General features: G+C 38.2%; 1 protein-coding gene across 1 annotated transcript in view; it reads right to left on the reverse strand.

The window, feature by feature from the left end:
• The window catches only part of disp1 (dispatched homolog 1 (Drosophila)), a 54,747-nt gene extending 36,394 nt beyond the window's left edge, over window positions 1-18,353 (reverse strand). The window contains exon 1 of the mRNA XM_036582242.1: window positions 17,989-18,353. The gene's annotated coding sequence lies outside the window, so the exon portion shown is untranslated. The remainder of the gene's footprint in view (window positions 1-17,988) is intronic.
• Between the last annotated feature and the right edge of the window lie 6,145 nt (window positions 18,354-24,498).

Raw genomic sequence — 24,498 nt, forward strand, 5'->3', positions numbered from 1 at the left:
GTAACAGCCTAACAAAAAGAGAACCAAGAAGTGTGGCATAAGCTAATGGTTACAATGGCTTAAATACTACTCATTAGAAGCTAATAAGCTGAGCAGACAATAGATACATATTCAGTGAAGATATCTGCCCATTAATTACCAGGACAGAGTGTAAGCTCCTGTGTAGACAAGCTGCAGTTTCCTTGCAGTCACTTTTAGACATACACAGCAGTTCTGGTTTTACTACACTGTCACGTTCTCGTACCCCACTGGTCACATGGTAGAGGCAGATGTAAACAAATCACAGCAAGCACTGCTACAGCATGGCAGAAGGTGAAGCAGCCCTAGAACTTTTTCCACTATCAAAAAATGTAAAAAGAAAAAAAAAAAAAAAAAAACAGATGGCCCATTTGGCTTGGATAAAAAAAACATACATGTTCGTATACAAGTAGTGTTCACAAATTATGTGTATATGAATTCAGATGTGGGCGATTCTGAAACGATTCACAAATGTCAAAAATTAATCTTCTAAATATTTAATTTAGAACGTAATGTTGACGGAACGCAAAAGGTGGAACTTGGAAGTGTGGAAGTGCAGTGCCCGGACAATCTGTGACGTGCACATAACAAAAACACACCTGGATGAGCGAGAAATCTGACCGGCACCCTCTGCATTAAAACCCAGGTTAGGTCAGGAGTCACAACCCAAATGTTAAGAAGAGCCATTTTGTCCTTTCAACAAAAACCAGACCACCTTGGCAGTCACAACATTTTATGTCCAGTATGTGCTAATGTCCTAGTATAGGCTAAAAAATATAAACAAAAAGCAGACTTACTTTGCTCTGCTTTAAGCTTTAGCTATAGCCGCTTTTCTCCCTTTTCCGATAGAAAACTTTTCTTCAAAAGTAGAGCAGCTTATTGTAAAATGTCTCTCAACGTTCGACTGTTGTACGAGACTTAAGTTTCTCATTCTCCAGCTTCTTGTTCAAATTTTGTACGTGGAACGGGAAAATTTGAAAGAGAAGCTGACTTCAGCTTCGCAACTTTTTAGTGTTTGACAGTCTCTTGTTGAAGATTTAACGTACCAGGAAACCAACTGCGTTGCTTATAAATGCGAACAAGTCCATTTGTCTCCAAATGTTCGTCCTACATCTCTCTTTTTGCCTTTTTGTTAGATACTAGCTCGGCAAGACTGCGTTGCTAGGGGACCTGCAGTCTGCACGCCAGGGGAAAAGGGACCTGGATAAGAGCCATACTATATGCAAGTTGTGTCACACTAACCTAAAATATTTTGGAAACGACAAACATGAGAAACCATATTACACGTTTCCACCTGTTTTCCTACCGGTTGTACTTGCTGCCAACCAGAGGACCATCGAGCAAGTGATGTCAGAGCTTATACCTGCTCGGAAGCGAATTACAAATTCTATCACAACTTTTATTGCCAAGGATTTGCGTCCTTACTCAGTCGTTGAAAACCAGGGCTTTCACGCTATGTTGGATACTTTGGAGCCGACATATAGCATCTCTTCTCAAAGATATTTTATTGACACAGCGACCCCTCCACTTTCTACAACGAGACCAAAACCGAACATGTGCTGCATGGACATCCATTGCTACAGAGTCTTATGTCACCGTAACTGCATTTTACCGCAGATGAGTGGCAGCAGCGTCTCGTGTGCTCCAAACAGGAGCAATGAATGAGAGCCTTCCAGTTCACTTGCCACATCACTTTCATTTGTTTAATTAATAAAAGATATTGGAAGTAAATTAGTTACAGATCATTACAAATACTTTGTTTTAAAAGTACAAAGTCCTCACACAGTGAGAAAAAAGAAATTCTGTATAGAAAAAAAAAAGGATGCATCAAGATGCATTGATAATTGTTTTATAATCACATCGCGGCCCTCTGAATCGTAATCTAATCGAATCATGAGGTGCCTAGAGATTCCCACCCCTACTACATTACAATAAAGTTTAACAATCAGCTTGGCAGCTTGCTAACAGGCTAGTAAATTAATCCAGCAATATTCAAATTTAGCCTTAAAATTGAAACATTCAGCGAATTTTCACTGAAAGTTTAACTGGGTTTCACTACAAAACTGAAACAGACAAAATACAAAATATCTGAATATCTGTTATCTGAAAGTCTGCTACAAGTATTACATGTCTGTGTATCACCTAGAGCTGTTTCAGCAACTGGTATGTGGGCCAACAACATATATCATCCAGCCCTACTACTATGTTATCCTTGCAGAGGCCAGAGAGATGACATGAGATTTTCAACTTTTCGAAACTTGCATGCACAAGTACACAACATAAAATGCAAGTCTGGTCAGGGTGTAGTGTCAGTGACGGTACCAGTAGGTGAATGAGCCATTAGCATGAAAGCACCTTTTATACAGCCAGAATGATAAATGTGTGTTTCGACAAAGATATTTCCAACTCCAGCAGCACTGCTGTGTCTGATCCACCCGTACCAGCGCAACACACACTAACATGCCACCACTACATCAGTGTCACTGCAGAGCTGAGAATGATCCACCACTCAAATAATACCTGCTCTGTCGTGGTCCTGCGGGGGACCTGACCATTCAACAACAGGATAAAATGGGCTAACAAAGTATGCAGAGAAATAATGAACCAATGGACCAATTGGTGTTTTTGGGGTTGATACTGATCGCCCTTCAGCATGATACTGATCAAGGGCAGGGCTGGACCACTAAGGCCTATTTACACCAATAACGTTTTGCACAAAACGCATGCAATTTCAACATAGTGAAGGGTGTCAAACTTAACCACTGAAGGGGCCATATTAAAAAAATCTCAACAAATCCATGGGCCAGAGAAAAAAATGTTTTTCTTTAATTTTTATTTAATGTGCTATAATCCCAACTGGCCATCGTTTATTCAATACAGACACTTGTTGTAGACCTTGAAATATTCACAATTTTAATGTCCCCAGGAATTCAGTCTTTTAAACCTATTTGCTTAAACTAGACACATGGCATCCTTTCTTTGCTGCAAGTTCATTAAGACTTGGGCTCAATTTCCGAGCTGCTGAGCTAATGTTAAGTGTTTATATTTGGTTGAACTGCAGCGTAAATGCATCTTGGTGATGTGACTGGTCTGGAATTGTTTAGAATTGAAGTATAACCAGAGCCGGTTTATAAGGAGCCTGGCCATTTCCTACTCCCCCCTGTTATATCAAAAACAGGACTGCTAAACAGCAGAGGGCGCCCGCAAGTGAGTCCTCAATGAATGGGAGTAAATGGCGCTCAACGGCTAAAAACAAAAAGTTAAAAGTTTCTAATCACTCGCCCAGAACATTTCTTTAATTTTAGAAAGTATAAGAATGTATTTAACTAAAAGAACAAAGAAATCTTACCTATATATTTCCTTTTTTTCTACAGCAAACGAGTTTTGGGCAGCAGAAGGCGGGTATTCGTGCTAGAGCGTGATGATGGTTGGCGAGCGGAGCAGCTCATTGGCTGTTTGCGCTCACAGACGTCATGAACATGCATGAAGTGCCGTTTTAAACTTCTATAGCTCGAGTTTAAAAGCTCTTATAAATATAACAGCAGTGTTAAAATGTTTTATGCTGTTCTGTGTTCAGGAAATGATTGTATTCTTTTACATTAAAAATGTTTAAGCATTTATAAACTATGATTTTGCTCGAATGCTCCATATCAACCCATTGATTTTGGAATCACTCGGGAGCGCCCTCTAGCGTTTGAGAAAACCGGAAGACATTGCAGAGTGGTAATTCTCATCTTTACAAATTCTCTGGTGTAACCACTGCCCCATAGACTGTTGTTGGGGTAGGAGAGTGGGAGCACATTATGATGCAATTCATGCTGGGCACTGCAGTGCAGCACACACACAGGCTAATATTGCGGGCCGAATAGGATTGTGTGGCGGTCCTGATCTGAAAATCGAGCAGGCTCCGTCTAAAAAATTACGCAGTGTCGCAATCCGTCACTACACGACTTTTACCCCGATTCGCAGTCTGGACGAGTCTGTGCTAGTTGTCACTTGGTCAGTCGGAGTCGACGGTTGGAGAGAGAATCGAGTAGTGTGCAAGGGACACACTACTTTTCGACTCGACTCTGAGCGTGATCTAGTAGTGAAAACTGTTCAACGACTCAATCTGAACAGATTTCTGCAACAGCCAATGAGCACAATCGAGTTTATGTACATTTAAAATTCTAAAAATACCACACTGATCACATTTTTAAATCCATGAGTCTCACTTATCATGTTTACCTGCTGCTTCTTTACTGTTGCAGCGCAAACGGCAATGAAAACAGCAGCAGCAGCGAGCTGCTCCACGTTTGTTTATTTGGGTCTCCTAGTAACGGGAGAACGTGTGAGTTCAGTATGTTCTGTTCAGTTCAGCAGCAGTCTAAAAGTTGAGAAATGTGTGGTCTCTGATAGTTTAGTGTGTGATCCCCAATATTTCAGTCGCCCCATAAAATCTGCAAAAACCAGTCAGATAGTGTGAGATGTCAAGTCTTTTTATAATCTGTTCAGACTTTAAAAGTCGTGTAGTGTACCCAATAACCACATACTTTTTAACATTCCTATTTTTTTTGAATGAGCAAATCATTTAATCTAATGCATTTTTCCTTAGAAGCTTGAATTCACCTTACATCAAGGGTCTCTGACTTTCCCCCCCCCTTGATTTCATCAATAATAGACTTCATGATTCTTCATATTCAGCTTCTGAAAACGTAACTTATCTAAAATATATTTAGAAAATAATATCATGTTTCACCACCGCTGAGTTAGCTCATGCACCCTTTCTGATACCATGTTTCACTCAGAATAAGTCACGGTACTGAAGGAAAATGTGTTATATTTCTAACATATCCTTTATGATCCTAAAATCATAAAAGTTAATGGCACCTCTGTTGAACCTATAAGAGAACTACCTATACAACAACATGTAGAAATTCAAACAAGCTTTCCAACAAGGCAGACTGCAACAAGGCCAGCAAAACTCCAAATGTTTGTAAAATACTATTTGTCCAGTGTCCATTTAGTACACTGGACAAATAACTTCTCAACTGCTTTCACCAGAGGGGCCTTCTAGGCCTTCTTAGAATTCCTTCTGATTTTTGTGAACTTTAATACTTGTTGTATTTGAAGTCTGCAAATATTGAAGTAATGGTCTTAAACAAAATGTTATTCTTTTTAAAGCCCAACAGAAAGTTATCCAATCAGGGATTCTTCCAATGGTGTCTGGAAAGATACATCTCTTAACTGAGCTACTACAAGGTAAAATATATATTGATGTGTCTGTTACAAAATAAGTAATACATGCATCACCCAGAAACTCGTAGTGTCTTCACTGATGCTTTGCTCAATAAATATAGAGAAAAGCCAAAAAACACAAAAAGAAAGCAAGAAAGAAACCATCACAAGAAATGCAAGCTAGAAAGACTGAAGGAAAAATTAAACATATTTCAGAGCTAGAAACTGCTGTTTAAAAAGTGGAGACACTGCCTCAATCAATTCAGTGTTAACATGTGAGAGGAGGGGAAAGAGAAAAAGGATCATTTGTGAGTAATTGAGCAGTTCTCTAAACACTGTTGAGATCTGAAGAAATATCCATTAATGAGTCTGAATAAGAGTTCAACTGCCTCAACTCATAAAAAAAATCTTCAAGTGCACCAACTGTCAAAAACAAATCTAAACACCCAGAAGGAAATCCTCACTGATTCATCTCAGTGATTTTGAGGGATTCTTTTAACACCTTACTCCTTTGGAAGCCCTCATGAATGAAATTCACTTATTATCCTATTCAGCCCTCACTGAGTCTTTGTTGTTAGGGCTGCTAAATATTTGTTCTTCCCAGCTTTAGATAGAAAGAAAGAGGGGACCTTTCTTGCATTCAGAGGTCAGAAACACTTTACTCTTTCCTAGCACTGAACTCTAGGATCTACAATCTTCAGCATTTGAGCCTGAAGAGTTTATCTTATTATTATTTTTTTTTTTCAAAAAAGTTTCAAAACTTTGTAATGGCTTTCATAGGCTGCACTCTTGACTCTGTCAAATGATGAGTTTTAAGCAAAAGTGCCTGTATTACAGAGCAGATAAACATCACGGACCTCTTATTAAACCAATGATTTAGAGCTTTATCTGATGTCCAAGGCAACCATTAAATTTAACAACTCAAACTGATCAAAGCACATCCTCCCTAAGAAATGTGGGTTTGCCATAGTGCTGATGTATATAATCAACTCCCTGGAACTACATGGTCAACACAGCTGTTTGGTTCCCTCGCAGCGATATTTTGACACCAGGAGACTAGACCCACCTTCCATTCTGCAGTCCAGCCTTGTCTCCAGTGTATGTGTCCAATTATAAAAGAGAGACTTCAGATGTACCAGTAAGGTGTGGCAATGAAACACAGCTTTCAGTTGTTTCAACTTTTCAAATGGTAAGTGAATTGTAGCAGTCTTCAGAAAAGTCTGTGCTTATGAAAAATTTCTAGCAAAAACAGAAAATGCTTGTCGTAGTAGACACATTTTGCTTTGGACTTCTTTTAAAAAATAGAGAAATAAGATCAACCCCCAAATATCATTAACTCCTTTAATCCCAAGGGTCTGTATGTGGGCCCACACTTCAGTGCATCACTCTCATAACTATAGACGCCCAAATATGGAATTTCTGGTCTGATCCGATAATCAGTATTTCATGGCATGTAGCAGCTAGTACGGATGTTAATAACCAATCATTTTACTATTTTTGCATTTAAATTTAAATTGAGTTTAAAACATGTTGAAACATTAGCAAAAGATTGTTGTTTAGTTTTACATATTTCTGCAAACAGTAAACATTTTCAGCAGACACACTTATCTAGAGCCATTAATAACAGTAGGTGAACATAACATTTAAAGTCTTGCCCAAAATTTCTACAGACTGGCCAAATAAAGGACTACATATTGCTGGTGGGAAGGGGAACGCAACACACACTAACAAAGTATGCAGAGAAACAGATGGACTACAATCTGTAATTGTAATTAAAGTGCACCTATATTGTCAGAAGAGCTGATAATATAGACAACAGGTGTAGAAACAATAAGTTATACTGAATGTGCCGGACCATTATGTGTACATATCAGACAACTTAACTGTTACGAAGAATGCATATATTCATGGCTTGACAGCTTAGTCCCATACAAGCCTAATAGGGCATACACATAATATATTAGTTATATTCACCAAAAATGTACTGAAAGAAAAAATACAAGATTAAAAATACACTGCTAAAAGTTATACACACATTTTTAAGGAGTACATGGTAAAACACTGGTAATGCCCATGGACACTCTTATATAGCATATGGCGAATCAATATTTTTTCAAATATCATTCATTCACATGGGCAGAAAAATCTGAACAAATGTTCACATGTAATTTCTTTCTTTTTCCTGACAGAATCTTGCTCTTTATAGACTGACAGGGTCCTCTGCTTGGCAAACAGAGACATCCCACCAACACTGAAGTAAACATTTCTTCACAAATGCGCACATTAATGCAAAGCATGCACAGACACTCTAAAGCTACATAACTTCTTTGTTTCCAGAGCAACAGTAAACAGAAAAAAGAGAGGAGGGGGTACCACAATGAAATATGGCATATAGGAAAAAAAAACATCCACAGGCTTGGAAAATCTGTTCACATTTAAATAAGGCATTCCTTATAAAAGCTGATGATAAAGCATATCACTTCTAATACATGCCCATAAAATAAAGTAGGTTAATGCTGTTATATCGGCAAGTTGCTTGCTCTTACCGGCCTCTTTTGAATCACTGTGGTAGGTAATGTGTAAACATTTAAGATTTCATTTGCATTGAGATTACTCAATTCAACTTTACAGACATCCAGGCCCCTAGTAAGCTTTTAAAAAAGTACAGCATTAGTGCTCTGATGACTGCTAGAAAACAAAACACTTCTTTAAAAAGAAGCCCAAAAAGAGTACTGAACCTTGGTACAAATTTTAGTTACTGTCACAAACGTTCAAATAGTTGTGTCCCCAAATGGACAGGGTATATGAGTAGTCTATATACCATATATCAAAAGCTGCAATACTAAAACTACATTGTAATCTTGAGGAAGAAATCAGCATCTGGTTTTTGTAGTCCATATCTCAACACTGTCAAAGATTCCATTTGGGTAACTCAGCAGCCTAAAAAGAATGTTCAAATCACTGCAATTAAATTCAATATAAATATGTTTTGGGTGTATGCGAGAGTTTTTGAATGTATTTTATAAAAACAAAAAAAAAAAGTGAAAAGCACTGAAAGCATAATAACTATTATTATAGTTATTCTAGCAGCCCCAATAATATGGTTTGCAGCTTGCTTCCTTTAAACAATCAATAAAAAAAAAAATCTATAATTCAGATTAGTATGTCGATCAGTAATACAGTCCCACAAGAGAGTAATTTCAAATTATAGTAACAGTATATGAACCAGGCCTATAAAATGTTTACAGTGCATGGACAGTAGCAAGACTCTGATAAACCAGTGACAAAGACAAGACTCAATATATACACTGAGAACTGGAGGACGGCATACTAAGCTTGTATTTTAACTGCAACATAGTCGAGTGTCATCACACTGTATTACAGTTCGTCAACATTCATTAATGTTATGCCAGATGAACTATGTTTTAATTTTATACTTCCTTAAATATTCATAGCATTCAGTTTTCCAAGCATATTGTGGACACTGACCAACCTCATGTTTCATGTTTTTAATAGTATTTTTTTTTAAATGTGGCACTGTTGGAGCTTATCAACCCTTAGAAAAACTAGTTAGTTAGTTTTGATAGAACCTGGACTACTATTTCAAAGTAATGTGAAGCAACCAGCAAATGGCATACATGCGATCAGGTCTTTGACACGATGTGTAATAAGCACATGAATGAACCGACAACTGAAGACATATGGCTTGATTCATTTATCAGTACAACTAAAACTCAAAAACAAAAAACAGAAAAAACAATATTGCTGTCCAACACCAATACCGGTGTGCTGGTACAGATCATCTCATTCACTCAGCATTGAATATTCCCTTTCAATCTGACATACATCTAAAAAATAGTGCTGAACTGCATGACTCAATGAATCAATTCTTTGGATTACTCTCCCTCCAGGGTTTTTACGAAGTGCCTCAAAGTTGTGAGCTGATGTCATGGAATGACTCACAATTGCACTTGATACCATGGACTGATGAGAAGTTGTGTCAAAAGGAGTGAGGTAAGGCTCCTATCTGCCTGCCAAGCATGAGGCAAAGCGAAAGTGTGCAAAATGAGTAACGAGCTGCCCTGAAACAAATGCTAACTTCTGAGGGTCTTTGTTTCAACAGAGAGGGAAAAAAGACAAGGAAAGTTCATCTCCTGGTCAAATTGGACACAAACAGATTTCAACCCCTTACCACAAACACTTATTACAATATTAAGGCCAGTTTAAAGTCATTTATAGAGCATTTTGCAGTTTATTAGCATCAAAAATAGTTTCATGCACTGCAATGCTATTCTGCTTAAATTCTGCTTAAATCTATTAAGTTAAATCTATTTGTATAAATTCTTCCACGATTCTAAATGTCCTTTTCATTTTTAGTTCAAATTTCAGGCTTCTGATTTTTGTATTGTGTTTCTAGCTGCCACAACTACACTGAAATTACAAAATTACTTTTAAGAAATTTATCAGTGACTGCAAGTAACAGACCATTCAAAAGACTGTAAAGGTGGTAAAGATTTGTATCTTTACAAAGGAGTCTCCTGATTGGAGAATGAAATAAGTCTTAGCCTGACCTTTCCAAAATAATTGCCATCATTCGTTAAGATGTGACTAAGTCAGCAAGTCCTTTGGAAGCTGGATGTTTGGCCTGTATCTAGGCTAAGTATACAAGGCTTCCTTTCCAGCCTTGCCCTTTCCTCTGGTTTGCGTCAGCCTACTGAAAGCTCCTTTAACTGTTCTGAAACCCAGGAGATGGAACTCAAGAAAGATTTACAACACCATGCGAAAGGCTATGAAATCTTATGTCTGCTCTGGCCAGCAAATATGGCTTGATTTTTTTTTTAGTTTATCTTCTACTGAATTAAGGGTTCAGACTATTGGACACTGCCTAGCAGATAAATGTAGATACCTGAAGAACAGCCATATTTCCTGAAGCCTTCTTATGATGAACTCAAAAATGCAATTGATGAACAAATTCTCAGGCATGATCTTCCACAAGACACTTGGCATATTCTTTGTGCCCAGTGTCAGTTCTGAAGGGGGTGAAAAAAAGGTTTGAGGTTGATTCCAAAATTTTACTTTGGTAGCCCAGTTATTACTGTCCAAACAATAATATTTTTTTTCTTTTCAGTAAAAAAGTCCAGGTTTGACTTTTTTCCAAACATTACTACATATCTGACTCATTACAACTCCCAAGACCGAAACAACAATAAACATGATTTCTAGTGCCATTCGGACTCTATGACTATTTATATTATTGTATGTCTGCAACTCATATTATCTGTACTTTAGTCACCTTCTTACCTTGATAGAAAGTGATATGAGCTATTTAAAACATGTATCATTGACTCTGTCACTAAACACCTGTGGTTTTCATGGTTGGAGGAGAAACAACTTATTGATTTGAGCCTCCTCACTGCCTTTTTGAAACTACAGTGGGCTTTTCAAGGTTGTTTTTTTCCCCTAATGCTGTTAGACTAGAAAAATGGTCATTAAAAAACTACTCTTAATCCTCACAAAGAGTTTACAATAGAGTTAGCTTTTAAAATTTGGAAGAGCATGTACTCTTAAAATGCTGCAGAAGAACCACTTTGATTCCCTAAAGCACCTTTTAGTGGATGGTTCTTTAAAGAATAATTTTCATAAACGACATGCGTCAAGAAATTTTTTTACAGTTTACAAATCTTCATCATGTAAAGGTTCTAATCTATAGAACCTTTACATAATGAAAAGGTTCCTGTATGTCCTAGCCAAGAATGTTCACGGGACAGAATTTACAGACACTGACAAACAGTAGCAGAGCTTTCAGTTAAAAACTTCAAAAGACAAATCTACACAAATACCATTATTTCTACCCCTTTGAAGCAGTTGTCATTGATAGATTTAAAGAACTTGTCGAATTAAAAGTCATTGCCATATTGAGTCCAATTCACATTTTTGGGTAAAATAAAATGGTGGAACTAATACACACCACCTGTTTCGTTTCAGTATCTTCTGTATATCAGTTATACAAACAGTGACAGCTGGGCTACAGACTAAGACAGTGGGGGAGCAGGCAATGCAAAAGACAGAGCTGCATGCTGTTTCTCTCTGCCTGACAGACCAGGTCAAATAGCTGGGAGCAGAGTGCAACAGTTAGGTCCATAATATTTCACATATGACTTTTGAGAAACACCATACGTTATTGATTTCTGCTATGCAAGGCCCCAGTGCTCAGGAAGCCCTACTGGGAGACTTGGTGGACCCATGAAGGCAGCCACATAACTGACATGATATACAACCAATGATAAACCAGGACTAAAAAGATAGCAAGATGGGTCAGAGGCAACCCAGAGGCAAAAATGTTCTATCAAATGGCATGATGGTTTGCTCCAATAGCAACAAGCAGCCTAATAATAGTTGCTGTTTTTTAACCCATTTTGTTATTTGTAAAAATAAAAAAATGCTATTAGTCAAACCAAAAAATTAAGGGTTTAAAATGAAATTTCTCTTAGCCTTTACTTCTCTTTTTCCAAATGCTTTCCGAATAGTGTATACTGATATACCTTTCCAGAAAGTTGCCACCCCCTTGTGGATAACCAGAGGATTGAAGCAGTTATTCTGAACACACTGGATGGAGCCAGAAACTTTTACTAATGCTCCTGTCCTCTCCCTCTCTTCCTACTGCTCCTCTCCTACTCTGGCAGAACATGGAGCAATCAATGAGAGCAAAGGAGCAGGGGGAATGGACAGAATGAGCAGAAATTGGAGACGTGGGACAGCTGATCCCTTTCAACGTTGTTGAATCTGATGGTGACTATTGATAAACTGAGCCTATCACAATATCTACTTGAAAGCATACCCCTAATACTTCTGCATACAATCACAGCTGCCAATTTACATGTGTGTGGTTTTCTACTCCATGTTTACTTTATTTTACACCAAGTACAAAATACACAACACAGAGTACATCGATCAGGCATAACATTAAGACCACCTCCTTGTTTCTATGCTCATTGTCCATTTTATCAGCTCCACTTACTATAGAGGTGCTACAATATAGGTGATACTATATAGTTCTACAATTACAGACTGTAGTCCATCTGTTTCTTTGCATACTTTGTTAGCCCCCTTTTACCCTGTTCTTCAGGGGTCAGGACCCCCATGGACCCTCACAGAGCAGGTACTGTTTGGGTGGTGGATCATTCTCAGCACTGCTTTAACACTGATGTGGTGGTGGTGGTGTGTTAGTGTGCATTGTGCTGGTACGAGTGGATCAGACACAGCAGTGCTGCTGGAGTTTTTAAACACCTCAGTGTCACTGCTGGACTGAGAATAGTCCACCAACCAAAAATATCCAGCCAACAGAGTCCTGTGGGCAGCGTTCTGTGACCACTTATGAAGGACTAGAGGATGACCAACACAAACTGTGCAGCAGCAGATGAGCTATCATCTCTGACTTTACATCTACAAGGTGGACTGACAAGGTAGGAGTGTCTAATAAAGTGAACAGTGAGTGGACACAGTGTTTAAAAACTCCAGCAGCACTGCTGTGTCTGGTCCACTAGTACCAGCACAACACACACTAATACACCACCACCATGACAGTGTTACTGCAGTGTGGAGAATGATCCACCACCCAAATAGTACCTGCTCTGTGAGGGTTCATGGGGGTCCTGACCACTGAAGAACAGGGTAAAAGGGGGCTAACCAAGTATGCAGAGAAACAGATGGACTACAGTCTGTAATTGTAGAACTACAAAATGCACCTATATAGTAAGCGCAGCTGATAAAATGGACATGAGCGTAGAAACAAGGAGGTGGTCCTAATGTTATGCCTGATCGGTGTATGTAACACAAACAAAACACAGAATAGAAAGTATAGCTGGATTGCTCCATGTTTGTCTGTGCTCTCTGGGCATGCATGCAGTGACATCACTTTAAAAGTTGTTAAAGACTTCCCAGGTAGCATACACTTGTATATCGCTGTTGTCGGAAGAAAACCTTGTGTCTCCAAAATGGTAACTTTACAGGAGAAGGAAAAAAACTACTTTACTTTCAATGTAAGTCAGTGGAACCAGACTTTTTTACCCAAGTGATTTTGGGTCATCAAGTCCATTCATCATGAAATCTACACACAATGTAAGGGCAACAGCTATTTTCAAATTATGTCAAAAACTGAAAAACGACAAAAATGGAGATATGAGGTTTTCTTCCGACAACAGAAATATCCTCTGTTAGAAGCCACATTAGTAGGTATTTGTAGAGGCTTCTCTCGTCTCCTCTGGTATTCGGACCATGGGTGCCATCAAGGATTTTGTGCCCCATGAAAATATATCATTTTGGGCCTCACAATCACTGTGCTGACAAGCATGCAACATTCTGTATACAGAGGAATTCACTATTTGATGCAAGGCTGATACCCTCTCTAAGAATGTGCTAAAGGACAGTTCAAAGATGAAATTCCCACAGACCCCCTGCAATTATGCCAACCGACCTGTCATTCAACACAATGATGCTCATCATCTTTAGTCGGGAGTGGGTCTGGTTCATTGGTAGGGGTATGGGGAGACAGGGCTGGTTCATTGGTAGTGGTTTGGAGATGGAGGGGGAGACAGGGCTGCTGAGCCTGAAGCCGCATCTGTTGGGCCTGGCACCAGGCAGGTGCAGGGACAACTGATTTAGTATGAATAGCTTGCGGCGGAGCGAAATGTAAACACTCAAATTTCTTTTAAGATATTAAGTAACTTATATTAGGAAAGCAAAAGTAGCCTATTTCACTAAGGACTAAGCTAACAGGTTCATTTCCATCACTCACGCACTACACCCACCTATCTCTGAAAAATTTGGTGGCATACTGTTGCCCTTTCTTTTCTATCTCCTGTAAAGTAAATGTCATGCTGGTGTTCTCGCAGCCACACAAAGGACTGATGTTGTATTTTTGTTTGTAGTTGAGTGAGATCTTTTCACACCAAGTCAGTTTTTTTACAGATATGAAGATGGACACAATTTTTAAACCACTTCATAGTAGCAACAAATATGAACACTTTTCTTTTAGCCTATGTGACTCAAAGACACAGACATGTTAAAAGGAGTGAACAAACTACAGGAGCAGGCATGACAATGTAGTTCTGATGTGACAGACAACATACAGGGAGATTCACTTGAAAGAGGCCCCAAATATTCTGTAATAACTTTTTCTACGACGAAGCAATCTGAACGAAACATTGTGCAATGTGCTCCTCTGTATATGGGGCTTCGAACAAGCCGGGATGCCCCTGCATTGGAACGATGAGGCAGGCGGCGTTTAACCTCCGTTTGCAACTTCTGGGTGTATACCCCCGTACCCCTTCATCTTATCAGGATGGTGGTGTACAGTATTGAGCAGCACATCAAGGTATGTAGCCTATTTTTTGGTTTAGATTGCTTCATCCTAATGAGAGTTATATTATATTCGTGTCCTCTTTCGAGTAAATCTCCCTGTAAATGTTACATAAACGTAAATTTTCAAAAACTGCACTTTTTACCTGCATGAGCATTTTTTGTCTATACATCTCTGATGCAAATAAAACTGTTCTACTAATGCTGAATATGTTACTGTAAAATACCTCTGGTTTTAAGTAATTAAAATATCAATATCAACATCAATATTTATATGAATATTTATTAATAATTGAGAATGAGAAGGAAGAGGCCTAGAACTGGCAATTTTATAGCAATTCCACTCTGGCAAAGGCTCACGTAACTCTTGCCAAGAAATCTTTCACCAAGAAAATGCCTGAACTAGCTATTAAAAGCCATACTAGCTGCACAGCATGATTTCATTCTATCCTGAAATCACCCATAACACATATTACAGACAAAGGAAGAAAATTAATCAGCAAGGCAGTTAGGCACTGAAGTTCCAGAGAGCAAAGAGGTGCTCAAGCTTTAGAGCGCCAAAACTAGAACAATGTGAAAATTCTTTTCTAGAGCTACATATCTAACTGCGTGGACAGCTATGGAAAGACAAGGGCATCAATGTTATTATTATTATTATTTTATTTATTTATTTATTTTTTTTTTACATATTTTGCAATTAGTAGTGACTCAGAAGAAGCACTGTATTAGAGCCATGAAAACACAGTAGCCTAATGCTAAATAATAATCCTTGCACATACCGTAATCCTGATTTTGGCCCAGAAAACACTCTTTCCTTTCTGATGCAAGATTTATCTGGTAACACTTATGACTCCTTTTAAAATATCTATTGTATTGCAGCCTTAGCAGACACTGCTTTAACTTCAAAGATTAAAGAAATCCATGTTTGCAACTTTCTGAGGATTAATTAGTGACAAGCCTGAACTACTCCACCCTTGACCCTAGCATGTATTTTGTAAACATATTTTCTAAAGATGCTCATTCCAAACATGATGCCTGCAATACATTCCAAAAAAGTTGAGGAACATGTTTATTACTGTGTTACATCACCTTTCCATAAACATCAATTAGTAAATGTTTGGAGACTGCAGACAATTCATCAAGTTTTGAAAGCTGATTTTTAGCCATTCTTTCTGTTATACAAGTCTTCAGCTGTGCATCCATACAGGGCCTTTGTTTTCATATTTTGCAATACATAATGCAGCACATGTTCAATGGAAGACAGGCAAGCTAGTTTAGCACATGCACTGTCTTATTACGCAGCCATGCTGTTGTCATGTGCTGAATGTTTCTTGGCATCATCATGTTGAAATAGGGTGTAAAAGGTAGCACATGTTGTTCCAAAACGTGTATACATCTTTCAGCATTAATTGTGCCTCCACAGATGTGCAAGTTACCCATGCCATAGGCACTAAAACACTCCCATACCACAACAGACCCTGGCTTTTTAACTTTAGGCTAGATGGTCATTTACTTCTTCGATCCAGAGAACACGACGTAAATTTTTTCCATTAACAACCCAAAAGGCTCACTCGGCAGATCACAATACGCCATTACGCATCAGTCCATTTATGATGAGCTCCAAGTCCAAAGAAGTGTTTCTGTACATTGTTGACACATGGCTTCCTTGTTCATGGTAGAGTCTTAACCTGCATTTGTCGATGCTGTGATTTTTGTGATTTTATTGACAACAGTGTTCCTGAGCCCATGAGGAAATATCAATCAAAGAAGCATGTCCATTTTTAATGCAGTGGTGTCTGAGGGGTTGAAGGTCATGGGCATTTCAGCTGTTGTTGTTGTTTTTGATCTTGCTTCTTCTGGATTCTTTGAATCTTTTGATAACGTTATGCACCACAGAGTGTGAAATACATATTAGCAAACACTCATTGAGGAACGTTGTTTTTCCAACTGGTGGGTTTTCTGATGCATTTTTTGGCAAAGTGGTCACAACCTATTCTTGCTCATAAAGGACTAGGCCTTTCCTGGATGTTCCTTATATCTCCTTTGAAAAAACACTCTGAACATTTAACAATGTTGCTAGTGTTAAACTGCTACTGCCCCAACTTTTTTGGAATGTTTTGCACACGTTGTTTCATTCATTTACTCATTGATCACTGGCTTTGAGTGAACAAACACATTATAGTTTAATTACATTGTCTCCACCCTACATTACTCATAGGGTACTTCATTTTAAAGGACAATTGTAGGAACAGGTTTACCTCAATAAGTCTCTTAAAGACAGAAAACTGGCATGTGCTTCAAAATTATGAAGACTATATTTCATACACAGGCATTACTCCAAAGAGAACACTTCCACACTATAAAGTGGATGAAAATGAGATAATCAACAGACGAGCCAGAGCAGCAAATTCATCAGTCTGTTTGACGGCTAGACGGTTTACATAACTCAAACCAACTATATGCAATGCATTCATGGTACGTAAATATACTAAGGCAATAACAATACGGCAATGATTTCTACATTTTAATTATGGCATAAAACGGCCATAGGAATTGCAGGGAAACAGTCTGAATGTCTCATGCTAAATTATAGGTTTATTTTATCTATCTGCACATATGGACACCGTACTGTACATATTGCACTTCTGCACACCTTATCGCACATCTTGTACATCTGGACACTACTCCACACCTAGACACCTTATTACAGTACCAATATATGCACCTATTTATTCAGTATTAGCATTATATGCTGCTACCTGCGCCTCCTTGTACATTCATTATTGCACTGCCTTTTTTATCTCAGGACAGATCTTATTGCATATTTTTGTATATTTCTAGTTGTATATATGCCTATAGATAGGTTTTTGTGTATATTCCTTTTGTATTGTATCACCCTTATTATTATAACTGTCCTATGTTGTGTGACTGCTACTGGCTGCCAAATTTCCTTCGGGATCAATAAAGTATTCATCTATCTATTTATCTATTCAACGTAGATCTATCTGTTCGGCATAACAATCATAGTTACTCACGCTCTCCGCAACCAAAGCGAACAATTACACTCCGCTCAACGAAAGCATTTTAAACTCGCAAAAAGGGAGGCGTTCCGGTTCTATTTCAGGCAAAAACAGGACTCAGTCTTGATTAATAACAGTTAATAACAGTATATACTAAATCACAAATACCATCATTGGTATGTACCTAATTAACACATAGGCAAGTTCACAACTAGCACTGCGCAACAGATTAACGTGAAGTCGTTTTGGGCAGTGTCTGGCTGTTTATGGTAATTTGGGTTTAACCTGCAAAAGATAAATAGCCTTGACAGAAACCAATGTTTCGCGCCTTGAAAGTAATCAAAAATAACAATGAAAGCGCTAGGGGCTATCTTACCTCAATGAGACTGCGAAAAAGGTCCTGCAAATCGCGCTTGCCCAGATGTAGTTGTAGTAGTCGTGCGTCTTCAGACCAGGCGACCACCGAGCTTTCGTTCTGCTGGACAACATTACAGGAAGTGAAAGACGGTTCACGCGAAACAAACTACATGGAGCTGCGCAGATTATTTCAGTGTCAGGTAATATTAGCAACACTCAGCCGATATTTATTATTATTATTATTAATGACTTGGCTGCAAACTGCGTTTAAAATCCATCTGTAGTCCTAAACGTGGTGTGAACCTTCGGAGCCCAGTGAGGACCCTATTCACACACACGCACAGTATTATGGGCAATAACTCCGCCCCCACCCCCAAATCACACACAACTTAAAAAAGACGAAAAAAGAGAAGAAAAGACGGCGTTATCCACTCTATTAAATCGTTAGTAAGCAGTAGGGCAATGGCATATCAAGTCTAAATCAAAAACTGTTTGCAATTCACTCAATCAGTGCTATATGCACTATTCATGTTCAGTTTTCGTACAGGTTCAACATTTAACATTTATTGCTCTCAGCGCGAAAGTGACGTGTGTGATGATGAAGCGAACGGAGGCCATCTGAGATGACGCAATGGCAGGGAGGACCAAATCTCTGTTTACATATGGCCTAGGAAAACCTAACGTTTGAAAGGCTTCATGGCTCTGATTCGTGCAGACTAATCCATACTTTATAATGGTTACATTCATTTCTGATTCTTTTTAATATTAGGAAGGAATTGGCTTCCTTCATCTAGACTTAGCAACAGCCCGATATTTTAGAAGTCGAAGCCTCTAAAATGCAAGAAACAGCAGTTAGTACTGATATGAACTTAAAAACTTAAAAGCATTAATCATTTGTTAATATTTGTAGGCCTATTGTTTGTGCTCCTTTTGGAGCACGAAGAATAATAGTCATACATGTTAACTTGATCAGAACCAAAATATCTGTGCAAAATTGTAAAGGATTATGCTCTTTGTTTTGAAAATAATTTGTTTGATGTATAATACATCAAGACAGGTTTTTTCAACTTTTTTTCTGGCCTTTCATAATGTCTACAAAGGGTGTTAATTCTAAAAAACAAAGTTCAACTATATTGATATGTAGTTTACAAATGTTAAATTTAAGGTGGGTTGATCTGATAGTCATATGATAAATACAGATAATTGCCATTGTTATTCTCAAACCATTAAGCCCAATACAAAATGGATGAAGCGAAATAGATGTCAATTTAGTAGCACAACATTTTTAGGAAAGCATTTATGAAATTTGGAAATCAATACACTTCATAATTCAAATTGATTTGCATTTGTAAACAGTTCATACTAAATTTACCTGTACAATGTATTGCTTATTAAAGTGTCTATGTTGTCCTTTAATTATACAGTGTATGAAGATCATCTCATGTCAGCTGTGTAATCTAGCTGCCACAGCAGAATACTAATCCACTACTTCAGAAAATCTAAAGTCAAAGGCACTTTTGTAAAAATGCTTATTGAATTCCCGAACAACTGACAAGTAATAGCAACTGCGTGTATTATATTATTTTATTATTAGTTGTAGATAAACTCCCAATTTCAGAACCATGGTTGAAATTTTAATTAAAACTTTCAGTATTGGTTGTCAGAGAAACTAAGCAACAACTGTATGCTACAAAACAGCATACACTTTCTGTTTTTCTGTTTTAATTTTTTTCAATTCCTGATTTTCCCAAATAAATGTTTCACAAATGGTTCAGTTTAAAAACTGAAATGGTTCTCTGGACTCATTCAGAAAGTTATCCTTTTTTTTACTTTACAGCACAGCAAGACCTTACAGTGTCCCCATCTGGAGAAACATGGTATCACAACTTGAATTCATGCTGCAAGAAAGTGAAAAGAAAATAATGCAGACAATAAATTCAGTTTTCAGCATCAACAATCTGTCATGTCTATAGATCTCTATTTAAAAAGACCACCAGAATGGGTTTGATAAATTCTCTGTAAAGCTCTGTGATTTGGAATATGATGTAATTTCAAGTTGCATCATATTCCACATCATGGTGCTTTACAGAGCTTTTATAAGACTAACCCAGCTGCGGGCTACAGTTATTAAAATTTTTGGGTAAAAATCTCTAAACAAGAACATTCTGAATAGGCCAGTTTTGCCATTTAAAAATGTACATTAATTTGCGTTCAGGGATCATCTCCACAAATACAGAAATGCTTTACGAGAAGCTTGGTACTTTAGCTTCATATACCAAATCTGAAGTACAAAACCTGGGTGAAATCCTAACCCGCATGTAAACGCAGTCACGAAAGTAGCTTTTTATAATTTGAGAAACATTGCTATTTCAGCTTTTTCTATATCAGAGAGATGCAGAGAAACTGAATGCTTTTGTTACAAGTACAATTGCTAACTGTAATGCTCTTCTTACTGGGCTTCCTAAGAAAACAGTACATCCTCTGCAACTCATACAAAATGCAGCAACACAAATTTTATCAAGAACAAAAAAGAGAGATCATATCACTCCCATTTTGGAAGAACTGCACTACCTTCCTGTATCTTTCAGGATAGATTTTGAAATTCTGCTCCTAGTTTTTATGGCTGTCAATGACCAAGCACATGGCTCCCTCACAGAATGTCTGTCTGCTTATGTTCCAACACATGATCTTAGATTTGCAGATACTGGCCTTCTGCAAATATGTTCCGTAAAATACAGAAAACATAGAAAGGCATCTTTTAGCTATTATGTTTCTAAACTGTGGAAATGTCTATTAGACAATCAAGCTCAGTTCACATGTTTAAGAAACCTTCAGAGCCCAGTGAAAAAGACACCATTCACACACACACAGTATCATGGGCAATAACTCTGCCCCCACTCCCAAATCATACGCAACTTAAAAAAAGATGAAAAAAAGAAAAGATGGTATTATCGCCTATATTAAATCGTTAGTAAGCAATAGGCCAATGTTATATCAAGTCTAAATCAGCAGATGTTTGCATTTTATACATAAAATCTAAATCAGCAGTTGTTTGCACCTTCTATTAGACAGTCAAGGTCAGTTCACATATTTAAGAAACATTTGAAAACTTATCTCTTTAATTTACCGGTCAATTAAAATTCTACATCTCTTTGGCATTTCTTTTTAACTTGATTTGTCATTGTCTTGTCTATTACTGTAAAACATTAATACCTGTCTTTAAAGCACTTTGAGCTGCCACCGGTATGAAAAGTACTCTATAGATAAAGATATTATTATTATTATACTTCTTTTCTATCTTTTTGTGGTGACAACACCTCATTTTTTGTCCAGTGATTTTTATACAAAAATTCCCATAACAGTAATATTCCCATAATGCTGTGAAAGCTACTTAAATATAAATTAGAGATATAAAAAATGGTTAACTTTTATGGAAATTATTTAAATTCTTCTTCCTACAATAGCTGGTCGATCGTGCTCCAGGTCCTCTGGTCCTTCCACCTGCCACTTCCTTTTCTGAGGAGGTCCTTGGGAGCCAGACAGAGAGTTATGAGATATGTATTTCCAGCATGGTGAGTTGTCCCAGATACTCTTCTGTGCTGCTATGACTATTTGTTTTTGATGAACATATCCTGCAAACTTTTCCATATTCATTTTCCAGAGTCCTTTTCTACACATGCACAAATTCAAGACTTAATACAAGACTTAAAACATTGTCATGTATTATTAACAAATGCACTAAGCAGTGAAATTTGTTACTACCAGGCTACCACGGACACCTTGACAGAAATGCACTACTCCAAAGTAACAAATAAACTACTCCCAAATCATACGCCTTTAACTGTTACCTTGTAATAGCAAGACAGCAAATGTTAACCTCTAACATTATTTATTTGGGCTCAGGTTACCTTGGAAGGTTATTGGTGTCTCTGGACAAATTCAGGGAAAGGTGATTGTTGTGTAAATGTGATTGTGTAGCTTCTCCTACAGTCAGCGAGCTTCTGTCTTTGGAATTCTTAACTAACTAGTGATGCAGCACTGGTCTGCTTCAAGGTGGCAATGTAGTAGACTAGTTCACCCTACTGGTCACTGAAACACAGCCTTGTTTTATAGGTTTTTTCAAGGCAATGTATATAACATTGCTTAGACCTCAACTCACTGTTAAAACCTCAGATTTCTCCCGAAGCTTCTTTGCATGCACACACTCAAAGATGCGTTGATGTAACTTAGATGCAATGTACATGTTTTTAAAGGTATCTTGGGAAATGACAGAAGGGAAGGATGTGACAATAAAACATATCGACAGATTATAACATGATCCGCTATGTGTTGCATGTACAACCAGCCACTTCATTAAGTAGCTTACACATCCTGTTACCTATATTCTTTGTCCATTTTATGAGGTCCCTTTACCATTTTATTAGGCACACTTTGTAGTTATACAAATACAGATTGTAGTCCATCTGTTTCAATGTATATGTTGTAAGCATTCTTTCACCCTGTTCTTTAATGGTCAGGACCCCCGCAGAGCACTACTCTGGGTGGTGGATCATTTTCAAGCACTGTCATAGCAGATTGTGACTTTTTACCTTACAAATAACTAAACTAAAGCCTGAGCTTAAATACTAACTACCATAAGTCATATGACAAAAAAGACATGTGTATCAGATTAGTATTCAGGCGAAAGGGAACAACGATTGGCTGTGAATGGTGATGTGACAGTTATGTGATCTCCAGGGGAGTTCTCCAAAGAGTCAGATCCAGAGGGATGCATGATGACTAACACATTTCCAGTTTCAAAATGTGTTGTCTCCAACTGAACACACCGATGTGTTTAGTTAAAGACAGAATGTGTTGTTTTTTAGCACATCTGTTTTTAGAGTGTACCAAAACCTACATAGTCAGCTGGATTATGGTAAGATCTGCTGGCAACAAACAAATTTGTCTCGGTCTCTTTCATCTCAACCAAAGGACCCATTTCCGCGTAATTAAAACACCCCCAGAATGTCACAGAGCCTCCTCCAGCTTGAACCACACCTTGCCTACACACACCACAACTATCACTCGCTGCAGAACCACAGGTCCAAAGGGATGGAGCCGGACCTGATCCAACTCCGCCCACTGTCTTCTTTTCATTGATCTAAAATCATCACATTTCTACTGGTCTTTAAATTAGTATGTGTCGCTTACGTTTTCCGCCTACGATTTACTTCATTGGTCTACCCTGTCGCATTTTTATCTGTGGGAAACCCGCAGGTGTTGCTGGTGTTTTTTTTTTTCTCGATGTTGCTCCGTCCTGAATGCCACAACACAGCCTTTATAATCGCTCATGATTCACGACGTTCACACTCATTTGTCAAAACTCGAAAAGCTTTTTTCACATTCCGGTACAAGTCCGTTCTGTAGGCCTACATCTCAAGTGTACTTACGATAGACGAGTTCTAGCTGAAAATGCTGAACGTTTTTAAACACTAGAATGCACTTATGACAGGTCAAAATAATCCACATAACTATGTTTTATCAACTAAATCCTGGACTTTCATAAGAGAGAGAAAATGTCTGTGTAGTAAACTGCTCTTTTGTTCAGAAAGTAGAAACAGGCTGTTTTGCTTGTTAACCACCAGGTAGTAGGTACCTTAGAGAGAGTAAGGATTGAACAACACAGAGAAAGAGAGCTGTATTAGCGGGAGATCGAGCCTTGCAGTGGACGTGTGTGTAAATCGTCAGACGAATAAAGACGCTTCAAGCTGCCCTCACTTAATTCTGTTTAACGTGATGACTTCCACAGCTGAGATATTACATATTTGGCGACGAGGATAAACTGGAATGTGTTGGGACTGAGTTACAAAGAGTGAGAGAAACTTTCTCGGACAGCGACACGAAAAAATGCCCACGGTAGGAAATGTGACTCCTTTTGATTCCCATTTGCAGTCTTCGGAAGAATATTGCGAAATGTTGGAATATTTTTTCAAAGCTAATGATATTGTGGAGGCAGACAAGAAAAAGGCCATTTTGATAAGCTGTGTGGGGCCGGCTACATATAGCTTAATGAGAAGCTTAGTGAGCCCGCAAAAGCCTGGTGAGAAGACATTTGAGGGGTTGGTTAGCCTACTCAAGGCTCACTTCAACCCCAAACCAAGTAAGATTGTGCAGAGATTCAGATTTAACTCCAGACTGCGAAAAGAAGGTGAAAATGTTGCTGATTATGTGGCTGAACTGCGTAAACTTGCCAAAGATTGTAATTACAGCGAGTCTTTACCACAAATGCTGAGAGACCGGCTGGTGTGTGGGGTCAATATGATCATATTCAGAGGAGACTACTGGCTGAACCAGAACTGACATTTGAGAAAGCTCTGAAAACAGCCCAGGCTATGGAGTCTGCTAGTCAGAATGTGAAGGATTTGCAGGGTCATATGCAGGAAGATTCGGGAAAATCTCATAAATCGCAAGCCGCAGTCCATCGTGTCAGGTCAGAGCGTAAAATTGATCAAGTGTGCCACAGGTGCAATGGGTCACATGCGGCAACGGA

This window comes from Colossoma macropomum, unplaced genomic scaffold, assembly GCF_904425465.1.
Source record: "Colossoma macropomum unplaced genomic scaffold, Colossoma_macropomum, whole genome shotgun sequence".
Taxonomy (NCBI): Eukaryota; Metazoa; Chordata; class Actinopteri; order Characiformes; family Serrasalmidae; genus Colossoma; species Colossoma macropomum.